Source organism: Pongo abelii, chromosome 21, assembly GCF_028885655.2.
Source record: "Pongo abelii isolate AG06213 chromosome 21, NHGRI_mPonAbe1-v2.0_pri, whole genome shotgun sequence".
Taxonomy (NCBI): Eukaryota; Metazoa; Chordata; class Mammalia; order Primates; family Hominidae; genus Pongo; species Pongo abelii.
Window position 1 is genome coordinate 42,435,103 of NC_072006.2, and position 13,353 is coordinate 42,448,455.

Genomic DNA, 13,353 nt, shown 5'->3' on the forward strand with positions numbered 1-13,353 from the left:
TGGGTCATGACAGGACAGAGCCCTCACGAATGGGATTAGTGCCTCTCTCTCTATATATAGAGGCACTAATATATATAGGCATATATACACACGCATATATACACACATATACATGTATATACACACACACGCACACACATATATATTTGAGACCGAGTCTCACTCTGTTGCCCACCCAGGCTGGAGTGCAATGGCATGATCTCAGCTCATTGCAACCTCTACCTCCCAGGTTCAAGCAATTTTCCTGCCTCAGCCTCCCGAGCAGCTGGGATTTTAGGCACCCGCCACCACACCTGGCCAATTTTTGTATTTTTAGTAGAGACAGTGTTTCGACATTTGGGGCAGGCTGGTCTTGAACTCCTGACCTCAGGTGATCTGCCCGCCTCACCCTCCCAAAGTGCTGGGATTACAGGCGTGAGCCACCATGCCCAGCCTAGTGCCCCAGAGGCCCCAGAGAGCTAGCTGCCTTGCCCCTTCCACTATGGGAGGACACAGCGAGAAGGGGCTGTCCATGAGCCAGATAGGCCCAGAAACATAAGGTCCAGAAAGAAGGCTCTTACCAAACATCCAACTTGCCTGTGCCTTGATCTAGGCCTTCCCAGCCTCCAGAACTGTGAGAAGAGAATTTCTGTTGTGTACAAGCCCCTCAGTCTAAGGTATGTTGTTATAGCAGCCCAGACTAAAACAGTGACCAAAGTTATTCCTGGTTAGATGACTCAGGGATTTGTCCATTTATTTATCAAACACTGTGCACTGAGTCAGCCTGTCTCCCCCACTAGACTATACATTACTTGAGAGTCCCTGTCCTCAAGTAATGTACAGTCTAGTGGGGGAGACAGGCAAGGAGCAGGTAAACGGGAAAAATAAAAAAAATAATAACTGTGGTAACTGCTAAGAAGGAAACCAACAAATGTTGACACTGGGAACTGTAGAGGGATCAACTTGTAGCTGGTGGTGTAGGAAGCCTAGATCTGAAAGCCTAGATGTGAAAGGGGAAAAAGCCTAGATCTGGAAGGGGAGGAATTAGAAGAGTAGAGACAGGGAGATGCAGAGAAACCAAGTTCTAAGCAGAGAGAACAGCATGTGCAAAGGCTCTGAGGCAATATTAAGCTTAAAGGAACTGGGGAGTAAGTGAAGAACTGAAAAAGACGAGTGTAGCTGTAAGGGTTAGAGTTCAGACCCAAACCTTATCTACAGCCCATCTCCCGCCCCACATAGGTTAATCCATCTTTTAGCAGAGAAAACCTGAACTAGGAGCCATCCTATCCCAACTTTTGATAAGTTCCTTCACATCCCCGACCTTCACTTGCTCATCACTAATTTGGGACTAATAATCTCCCGCGATAGTTCCACAGCCCAGCAATCAAGTAAACTCTCTCTACAGGAGACGGTCTGGATGGTTTTAGTATCATGACTCCAGATGTGAATTTAGGACAGAACAGACTTGATGTCCAGTACAGAATTCCACTGAGAGTTGTGGGGTCACAGCTTGAAGGTTTTAGAGTCCCAGGTTACCATGAGACAGAACTGACATGACAGCCAGCGTTCTGGGGTTGCAGGCAACAGAAACAGGTTCTGAGTTAATTAAGCAGAAAAGAATGGATTGGCAGTCAGAGAATCAATGAGGAGGCTGGGGCCTATCCTCTGGAAAGCACTGGAGTAAGTAGGATGCTCTGGGGGTCTCGTTATCAGGAAAGAGTTGGAAACGTTTGAACACATTAAGACAAACAAACACACCAAAGTAGAACTTTATACGTGTCAGGTAGTTTTCTAAGTATATAACAGTTATGAAGTAGATTCTATTATTGTCCTCACTTTACAAATGAAAAACTAAGGCACAGAGAGGGTATGTAGCCTGCCCAATATCAGATAGCTAGTAGACTGTGGATTTCAGAATTGGACACAGTTATCCAATTCCGTAAGTTATGTTATTAAACACTTTGCTACGCTACCTGAATAAATCCTAACCATTCTCTCTGCCCTTGTGTTCCTCAATGATGGACTCAGAACCTTAAAAGAGCCAGGCATGGTGGCATGCTCCTGTAGTCCTAGCTACTTAGGAGGCCAAGGTGGGAAGATCACTTGAGCCCAGGAGTTCAAGGCTGCAGTGAGCTGTGATTGCACCATTGCACTCCAGCCTGGGAGACAGAGTGAGACCCCGTCTCTAGAAAACAAACAAACAAAATAAAGCTTTTATAGAGAAATTCTAATTGTGTCATGTGCCCAGGGCCTCACTAAGACTGCACCTACACATATCAGGAATAGTTGGTCACCCAAAAGGAAATTAAATTGCATAAGAAGGAGAAGAAATGAATATGAAATTGTCCATAAACAAGTGCAATTACAGCCTGGGCACAGTGGCTCATGCCTGTAATCCCAGCACTTTGGGGGGCTGAGGTGGGCAGATTGCCTGAGCTCAGGAGTTTGAGCCCAGCCGGGGCAACATGGCAAAACCTTGTCTCTACTAAAAACGCAAAAAAATAACCAGGCATGGTGGTGCACACCTGTAATCCCAGCTACTGGGAGGTTGAGGCAGGAGAATCATTTGAACCTGGGAGGTGGAGGTTGCAGTGAGCCAAGATCACACCACTACACTCCAGCCTGGGTAATAGTGTGAGACTCTGTCTCAAAACAACAACCACCACCACAACAACAACCACAACAACAAAAAGGTGCAATTACAGTCTACCCGTTGGGCCTCTCAACATACTTTATATCCTTGTTCACAGGCATGTTCTTCCAAAACTCCTCTCTACTGATGTGATATAGCAGTTCCATATGCAACCAATAATGTGCACACACACATACACACACACACTTCTGTAATTTGTAGTCATACTGTGTATGACCTCAGGGAGGTTCACTTTTCTGAGCTTCAGATTGGTCTTTTGTAAAAGACGGGGAAGATTTGTCATGAGGAAGAATAAATAAGTTAATGAATGTAAATAAAGTGCTTTGCACTATGTCTGGTACATAGAATTGACACGCATCATATAAAATAGTGCTGTTATTCCAAAAGATAGGGAGGAGGGAATACTTCCAAACTCATTCTATGAGGCCAGTATTACTCCAATACCAAAACCAGACAAAGACACATCTAAAAAAGAAAACTATAGGCCAATATCTCTGATGAATATGGATGCAAAACTTCTTAACAAAATACTAGCAAACTGAATTCAACAATACCTTAAAAAGATCATTCATCATGACTAAGTGGGATTTATCTCTGGGATGCAAGGATAGTTCAACATATGCAAATCAATCCATTCTGTTGTGATACATCATATCACATACATCACATCAACAGAATGAAGGACAAAAAACATATGGTCATTTCAATTGATATTGAAAATGCATTTGATAAAAGTCAACTTCCGCTCATGATTAAAAACCCTCAAAAAACCAGGTATAGAAGGAACATACCTCAACATAATAAAAGCCATATATGACAGACCCACAGCTAGTATCATACGGAATGGGGAAAAACTGAAAGCCTTTCCTCTAAGATCTGGAACACAACAAGGATGCCCACTTTCACCACTGTCATTCAGCATAGTACTGGAAGTCCTAACTAGAGCAATCAGGCAACAGAAAGAAATAAAGGGCATCCAAATTGGAAAGGAAGAAGTCAAATTATCCTTGTTTGCAGATGATATAATCTTATATTTGGGAAAACCTAACGACTCCACCACAAAACTATTAGAACTGATAAACAAATTCAATAAGATTGCAGGATACAAAATCAACATATGAAAATCAGTAGCATTTCTATATGCCAACAGTGAACAATCTGAAAAAGAAATTTAAAAAGTAATCCCATTTAAAATAGCTAAAAATAAAATTAAATACCTAGGAACTAATTTAACCAAAGACATACAAGATCTCTATAATGAAAACTATAAAATATAAAATGAAAGAAATTGAAGAGGACACCAAACAATGGAAAGATACTCCCAAAGCAATATACAGATTCAATGCAATCCCTATCAAAATACCACTGATATTCTTCACGGAAATAGAAAAAACAATCCTAAAATTTATGTGGAACCACAAAAGACCCAGAATAGTCAAAACTATCCTAAACAAAAAGAACCAAACTGGAGTAATCACATTACCTGACTTCAAATTATACTACAGAGCTATAGTAACCAAAACAGCATGTTACTGACATAAAAACAAATACATAGAACAATGGAACAGAATAGAGAACCCAGAAACAAATCTGCACACCTACAGTGAACTCATTTTTGAGAAAGGTGCCAAGAACATACACAGGGGAAAAGATAGTCCAATAAATGGTGATGGGAAAACTGGATATCCATATGCAGAAGAATGAAACTAGGCCCCTATCTTTTGCCATATACAACAATCAAATTAAAATGAATTAAAGACTTGAATCTAAGACTTTAAACTATGAAACCACAGCAATAAAACATTGGGGAAACTCTCCAGGACTTTGGTCTGGGCAAAATATTTTGAGTAATACCCAACAAGCACAGGCAACCAAAGCAAAGATGGACAAATGAGATCACATCAAGTTAAAAAGCTCTTGCACAGCAAAGGAAACAATCAACAAAGTGGAAAGACAACCCACAGAATGGGAGAAAATCTTTGTAAACTATCCATCTGATTAACAACCAGGATATATAAGAAGCTAAGACAACTATATAGGACAAAATCTAATAATTTGATTTTAAAACATGCAAAAAGATTTGAATAGACGTTTCTCAAAAGAAGATGGCATACAAATGGCAAACAGGTATACGAAAAGTTGCTCAACATCATTGATCATCAGAGAAATGCAAATCAAAACTACAATGAGGTATCATCCCACCCCAGTGAGCATGGCTTTTATCCAAAAGAGGCAATAACAAATGCCAGCGAGGATGTGGAGAAAAAGGAACCCTCTTACACTGTTGGTGGGAATGTAAATTAGTACAACCACTATGGAGAACAGCTGGGAGGTTCCTCAAAAAACTAAATATAGATCTACCATACGACACAGCAATCCCACTACTAGGTCTATACCCAAAAGAAAGGAAGTCAGTATATGGAAGAGATCATCTGTACTCCCATGTTTGTTGCAACACTCTTCACAATAGCCAAAGTTTGGAAGCAGCCTTAGTGTCCATCAACAGATGAGTGGATAAAGAAAATGTGGTACTTACCCACAATGGAATACTGCTCAGCCATGAAAAAGAATGAGATGTTGTTATTTGCAACAACATAGATGGAACTGGAGGTCAGTATGCAAAGGGAAATAAGCGAGACACAGAAAGACAAACATCACATGCTACACTTATTTGTGGGATCTAAAAATCAAAACAATTGAACAAATGGAGACAGAGAGTGGAAGCATGTTTATCAGAGGCTGGGAAGGGTAGTGGTGGGGGGTGGGGGGGTTGGTTAATAGGTACAAAAACATAGTAAAAATGAATAAGACCTAGTATTTGGTAGCACAACAGGATAACTATAGCAAATAATAATTTAACTGTGCACTTAAAAATAACTAACAGTATAATAGGATTGTTTGTAACACAAAAGACAAATGCTTGAGGGGATGGATACTCCATTCTCCATTATGTGATTATTATACATTGCATGCCTGTGTCAAAACATCTGATGTGCCCCACAAATATATACACCTACTATGTACCCACAAAAATTAAAATAAAAAATAGAAATAGAATAAAATAGTGTTATGTTAGGGGCTGAGGGTTGTGAATTCACCCTCCAAATACACAGGCTTAACTGTTGGACTGGACTTGGTTCATCTCTCTGGGACTTTCCAGTGGATCTTCCAAGGACTTCAAGCATTCACTTCCTTCCTCTCTCTCTCTGGCAAATGAATAACGGAATCATGCCAATTGCTACACTAAATTTTGAGAAATAACCAAATCCATCACTAGTCTTACATATATGGTGGAGTGAGAAAATGGGGAAGGGCTGTGGAAATGGGCTCTGTTACTGGTTTGCTGTGCAGCTCTCCGCATGGGGCCACAGTTTCCTCAGCATAAAATGGTGATTATATAATCTCTCCTCATGAGGCTCTTGTAAGAATCCAGTGAAATAATACATTGAAAGGGTTTAACACAGTGCTTGGCATATAACAGGTTCTCAGCAAATGGAAGCTCTGCCTGTGATTTTGAGATTCCCAGGCCTAAGTGCCAGGACACCTCACCAGGGGACAGGCATACTTGGGGGAAGGGAGTTGCCTATTTAAGCAGGATGTCAAGGGATTCAGAATGCATTCATTCAATCATTTAATAAATATTTATTTGCTCCTACTATGAGGATGCTAAATACTTGGCATGCGTGCATATACTCACCCCTCCCATACCCATGACAGATGTCACTAATCCATCATGGAACTTTCTGCTGAACCTAGAAACTGCCCCAGAGTTCTCCTCAATAGAAAGTGCAGGCAGCTGCTACCAATCAATACATGTTGACATGAAGACGATGCTTATTCACCATCTGAAGTTCACAATGTATAAGGAAACGGGCTCCAGACGCAGAAGCCTCCAGAGACAGAAGGCTTGGGTTTGCATTTTGCCATAGGCTCTTATGATAATGTGTAGGCACTAAAGAAGCATATCAACCATGGAGTGGACCACTCAGATCTCCCTTCAAAATAGAGTCTGTGAGCTGCAGATGTCTTCAGGATCTGCTTCAGCTTTTGAGCTGAGGCCACCTGCTTCCTGGGCAGCCTGCAGCTAAGCACACTGTGAATGAGGGCTTGTTATTTCTGCCTAATATAGGATTTCTCTATGAATAATCTTTGTGCCAGAGTCCCCTGTTGGGCTGGCCAAGACCTTCTAAGAGCTGCGCCACAGTCTGAAGCTCTTTCTACCCAATCCTTCTTCCTTCCCCCTCTCCTTTCATAGTCAGACCTACATCAACATCCAAAGGCTCCCCTTTTTTCTCCTGCTCCCTCTCCACATTATCCTTTGCAGGCATTGCCCACATGCATCTCTTGGCATTCTTAACTCTGTCTTTGGCCTCTGTTTCTCAGAGGACACAGGTGACAACAGCATTGAGCTGCAGAAGACTGGGCTGGAAAGGAGTGGTCCTCATCTTCTCTGATGGGGAGAATAGGGGTGGCACAGAGGTTATTGTGAGTGCTAGGGGCAAAGAGTGACCCAGGACAGGGAGGCTGAAGGGCACCTCCCTCAGCATGAAATTGGCCTTCCCCATCAAGGACTCTGTTTTTATTTTTGAGACAGAGTTTTTGCTCTTGTTGCCCAGGCTAGAGTGCAATGGTGCGGTCTTGGCTCGCTGCAACCTCCACCTCCCAGGTTCAAGTGATTCTCCTGCCTCAGCCTCCCAAGTAGCTGTGATTACAGGCGCCCACCATCACGCCCAGATAATTTTTGTATTTTTAGTAGAGACGGGGTTTCACCATGTTGGCCAGGCTGGTCTCGAACTCCTGACCTCAGGTGATCCACTCACCTTGGTATCTCGAAGTGCTGCAATGACAGGCATGAGCCACCATGCCTGGCCAAGGACTCTTGATTGCAAATGACAGAAACTCGACTCAATCTCAAAGTAAAAAGGGACTTTAAGTGCCTTATAATGGAGAAGTGGTGCTGGAGCTCTGTCATCATTCTAATAGCTTCTTCCCTATGACTAGAGAAGTTGGCCTCCAGGCCTATAAGGTCTCAAGCTGGCAATAATAGTATAAAGACATCATCAAAATAGTAATCTCAGGGAAGACCCTGATTGGCTTTGCTTGGGTCACACGTCAATTCTTGAACCAATCACTGTGACCAAGGTAATGAAGATATTCTGATTGGCTGGAATAGATTCTATGCCCACCCCTGGGTGGGAGCATATGATGATGGCTCTACCAGGGCTGCACAGAGAGAGGAAAAGCTCTCCAAAACAAACAGGGGGTGGGAACACAAGGTAAACAACAAAACCTTTGGTGATCATTACCCACTTCAGAAACACGGAGAAGGAAAAAGACAAAAAAGACAGCTTCTTCTGTCAATGACCTCCTCTTTTCACAGGGGAAAATCTGATGTTTAAATGTTTCCTGATCAGGTCCTAGGATGGGCTTTGGGGAGTGACCTGTGAGTAGGTTAGGGACCTCAGACACTGTCTTACCCTTTCCTAGGATGCCCACAATCTTGGTGGGAAGGATGAGATGGAAATAACCTATGGGAATAAAACCTCTTAGAGCTCCTAAAAAAGACTGAAAACTTACCTTGTTTAACTGTCCTGATTTATGCCAGGGAGCTTCACCTAGGAAGGAGTGACTCACATTATCACACTGTCCAGCCAGGACAACAATCTGTTATACTTCATCTGCCCTTAAATCAGCCTCCTGATGGAGGAGCCTGTGCTATATAAGCAGAGACCTTGAGTTCAGGTCCCTCTCTGCCCACTAACTCCGTGAGGCATCTTGGGAGTTTGCCTGAATTCTCAGAACCTCAGTTTTCTAACCTGTAAAATGGAACCCATAACCTCTGCTTTGCCCGTTTCCCCTGTCTGCTGTGAGGCGACAACACACGCATTTGTCACATCTCACTAAGGATGAGGGTCATGCGATGCATTTATTGAGTGTCCACTCTGTGCCAGAGACAGCGTGCTGGATGCTGGCCATATCACGGTGAACATGACAGACAGCCCCTGCCTTCATGTAGCTCACAGTCTAGAAGAGAGTCAGATCTTAATAATGAGTGCCTCATACAAATGGTGGTAAGGTCTTAAAGGGGAAAAAAGAGCGCAAATCAATGGAACCCACTGGAGGTCCAGGAGGGTGGCCCTGAGGGCTTAAGCTGGGATTCAAAGAGAAAACATAAGAAGTCAGGGAAGGCTGGGCTCGGTGGGTCACGCCTGTAATCCCAGCTCTTTGGGAGGCCGAGGCAGGCAAATCATGAGGTCAGGAGATCGAGACCATCCTGGCCAACATGATGAAACCCAGTCTCTACTAAAAATACAAAAATTAGCTGGGTGTGGTGGCGTATGCCTGTAATCCCAGCTACTCAGGAAGCTGAGGCAGATTCACTTGAACCAGGGAGTCGGAGGTTGCAGTGAGCCGAGATCGTGCCACTGCACTCCAGCCTGGTGACAGAGCGAGACTCTGTCTCAAAAAAAAAAAAAAAAGAAGAAGAAGAAGTCAGAGAAAAGCATTAAAGTCAGAGGGAACACCACATGCAAAAGGCCTGTGGCAGGCGAGCATATTGGAGGGTTGGAGGCAGAAAAAAGCCAGAGAGTGATGGGGACAGGGACCCAAGAGGAGGTGGGAGGCATGGGCAAGGCTCCGTAGACCAGAGAGTTTGAATTTTCTCCTTAGAGCCATGAAAACCCATGGGAAGGAATTCAGGAGGGAGTAATATGATCAGATTAGGTTTTTCTTGACACACCCCCCACTCCCTTCAAAAGGTTCCTCCAGTGCCTGGGTGGAGGAGACCATGGGAGCGGGCAGGGGCTGCAGGGAGACCCACCAGCAAGGGGGCTGACATGGGGGGCTGGAGAAGAGTTGGGCTCCAAGGGCGATGGAAGCCAAAAGCCAAGGCTCTGGGGGTACTTGGGGCTGGAGACTCCAGGGCAGGGGGCACAGAGGGCTATGTAGCTCCCCCCAGCACATCCCTGAGCCTCTGGAGAAGTCCTTCATCTCTGGAGTTTCTCTTTCCCTTCCAGTCCAGCCCTTTCTTGTTATTGTAGGACAGACTCCATCGATGACTCATTCAGGACTTGGGTTTCTTGTTCCAGCAGTCTCCCTTCTCCTGATTACTTTGGGCTCCTCTGGGCCTGCAGGCCTCGCCCCTCATCATCTGGGGAGGCAGCCAAGAACCTTGATGGCTGGGTGAGCTCTACGGAGGAAGGAGCCGGGACCCTCCCAGCTTCAGGCCCCACCCATGATTTCCTGCCTCTGGTTTTGCTCTCCTCTTTCCCCCGCCAGGGGACTCCTGTTCTGCAAGTCCTGCTCCTCCTTCCAAGACCACCTCCCCTGGGAAGCCCTGCCAGGTGGCCCCAGACCATCTTCTCCACCCTGCTCAGTGGCACCTGTCTTTTTATTCAACCCCCAGGAGCCCACCTTCCGGTGAGTGAGACGGGGTGCATTGATGGAACTGCGGACACAAATATGGTAGGAACCTAGAGGAGGGAACCAATTAACACCCCCTAGAGATTGGGTCAGATGAGGTTTCCCAGAGGAAGGGACATTTACACCTGGGTTTTGAAGGAGGAATAGAAGTTCATCATGGGGAGAAAGATAAGAAGGCATTCCAAGCCAAAGAAACAGTGTGTGCAGGAGGTGATTGCAAGTTATTTCTGTAATGTGTGAAAGGGGCCCAGTGCATGTAAATGTTTGTTGAATGAATCAATGTTTTGGGGGAACATTGAGAAATTTGGTGTGGCTGCATCAGAGCTTGCAAACTACCAGTAGATAGGCCAAATCAGGCAAAGAGAAGGTAAAAAAAAAAAAAAAAAAAAAAGTGAAAATGGAATTAATTGTCAACATCTAAAAACTGGGAGGCTTCACAGACACTCTGGAGATGGGCAGCAACCTCTGCCTTTAGGTGCATGCTATCCAGCTCACCAGAGTCCCCACCTGGCTCAGTTTACTCATTCATGCTACTTCTTGGGCCCTGTGGACATTTGAATTTGCACCCCTACCTAGATGTTATACTCCTCAAGGTTCTGGACTGTGAGCTATTCACAGGGCCAGGCACACAGCAGGTGCCCAATAAATCTTTGTTGGCTAAGCAGATAGATGGTGTGACGATTTTAAAATAAGTCCCCAAATTTATTAACACTCCGGAGCCCCCTTCAGTGTGGGCTGAACTTAGAGACTCCCCTGTAAACAGCCAAATGTAGAAGAAGAAACAGCTTATGATTTCAGAGACTAGGTCACAAAAGACACTGTGGCTTCTGCCTGGCTGTTTCTTGGATTGCTTGCTATGGGGAAAGCCAGCTGCCATGTTGTTAGGATACTCAAACAGCCCTGTGGAAACACCCAGGTGTCGAGGAACTGAGGATTCTTCTTGCCAATGGCTGGCACCAACTTGCCAGCCATGCGAGTGAGCCACCTTGGAAGCAGCTTCTCCAGCCCAGTCTAGCCTTAGATGATTGCAGCCCCAGCTGACAGCTTGACTGTAACCTCATGAGAGACCCTGAGTTACAACCACCCAGTGAGGCTGCTTCCAAACACCTGATCTACAGAAACTGTGTGAAACAATAAATGTTGATTGTTGTCTCAGATGCTGAGTTGTGAAATAATTTGTTATGTTACGCATCAATAGATAACTAATATGGATGGATGGCTGGGTATCTGGATGGCTGGATAGATTTATATAGAGTGCATTAGGTAATGGAGGAAGTCCCAATGGGAAAGTGAGGGTCAGAGCCTGGAGAGCCAGAAGACGTTTGTAATCCCTGGTCATCTCTAAGCTTTAGGGAGGTTATTCAGGCAGCCAGAGGAGGAGAGAGTTAGTGAGTTTTGAAGCCAAGAGGTCATCAGAGGCTAGACCACTCATCCTGGGGAGACAGCCTGCCCTGTGTCTCCAAATCCAGCTTCCTCAAACAGCAGTCCATACTAGTCCTTCCTATCCTGAGGTCCTGGCTCCATCATTCCTCGGCCCCAGCTGGCCCTCGGAATTGTGGAGGAGGTCAAGACTTCAGCATTTTTCAGAAGCCAAGTCATCCTCCTCACTCAGAGTCTTCTTTGTGTGGAGGAAGCAGTTTCTCGCCTGGTGGGGGACTCAGGGCAGGGTCAGTAGCCTTCAGGAACCAGAGGAGGGTATTGAGAAGCTGGGACCCTCTGTGGAGACCCTGCTGGCCCCAAAGGCATGGTGGAGAGCCACAGCCACCAAACATCCATAGGATTAGGTCAGCCCTAAGATCCAGTATATTGGTATTGTTTGAAATGACCCAACACGTGTCCTCGGGAAACATATGTACAATGGGCCTGGCACATATGAGAATTTTTTAAGTAAATCAAAACTGCACTGAAATGCCATTTTTCATCTATCACATTGGCAAAATTTCAAAAGCTTGACAATACCTGCTGGTGAGGCTTTGAGCAAATAGCTACTCTTATAAATTGTCAGTAATGCCTGTTGGCAATAAACCTTCTAGGAAGGAATTTGTAATATAGAACAAAACAGCATGTGCATTTACTCTTTGACCCAGGATATTTACTTCTAGAATTTATCCTAAAGATATAATTCCACAGATATGAAAAATGTGCCTGCAAGGTTATTTATTGAGGAATTATTTATAATACAAAATGTTGAAAATACCCAAACGCCCATCTGTAGAAAACTGGATGAATAAACTATGGAACCACATGAGAGAATGTTATGCAGACATGAAGGCAAGAAGGAAGATCTCTATAAACCTACAGGGAGTGATTTCCAGCATAACTGTTAAACAACAGAATAAGGTAAAAGCAAAATAAAGGACTACCTATACTATGCAAACTTTTAAGAAAATAAAAAAGAAAACGTGTTTATTTACATACATATTTAAATAATTATGCAAAAGAAACCCAGGAAGGGTAAATCAGAAACTTATTGCAAACGGTTACTCATAAGGAATTAGTGGGAATACCAATGGAAAAGAAAGAGATGGGAGTGAGATTCCTCTGAATATATTTGTACAGGATTTTTGACTTTTTAATTGTGCAAATATTTTACATTCTCAAAAATAAAATTAAATAAAAAGATAAAAATGTAAACTGTAAACTTGTAAACAAAGAGAAAAGAGATGAGCTTAACTGAATGTCAAATAATAATATAGCCACACAAAGAAAATAATTTAAGTAAGTGTAACCACAGGAGTCTAGGTATTTAGTGTTATAATTCTAAAACTACTATCTCTGTGTTGTATGATGGAAGAAATGAGTAAATGTGCTGATGTTTTGGGACTCAGGTTTCTCACTATGGGAAAAGCAAGTCAAAAATATGGAGTGGAGGAAGGATATGTGGCTATGGCTTTAAGTGTTAATTGGAGACATTGATATGAGCAGACCAGGGAAAAGCAACATACCTATAGCAATTAGCACACCCAGGGCCCAGATCTTGTCTCCTAAATGCCATTCCCTACTAAACAGAACTAGTGTCATTAGAGAAATGGCTGATTCCAGGATTGGGCAGGGAAAGTGCATGGTGAACCTGAAGCATCTCATGTCAAACTACAAGGAAACACTCAATGAATGATGAGGCCAAGTCTAAAGGAGCCAACTTAAAGGGGCTCCCACTAGCCAAAGTCCAGACAATTTGATTCTCCAGAGAAGAACAATGAGGTTTCTCACTGTTGGAGGGAGAGATTACCAACAAGCAAGGGACTAGAATGATCCATGTGGCAATGGATTTGAGTTGGAGACAGTAGCTTCCCAATGCA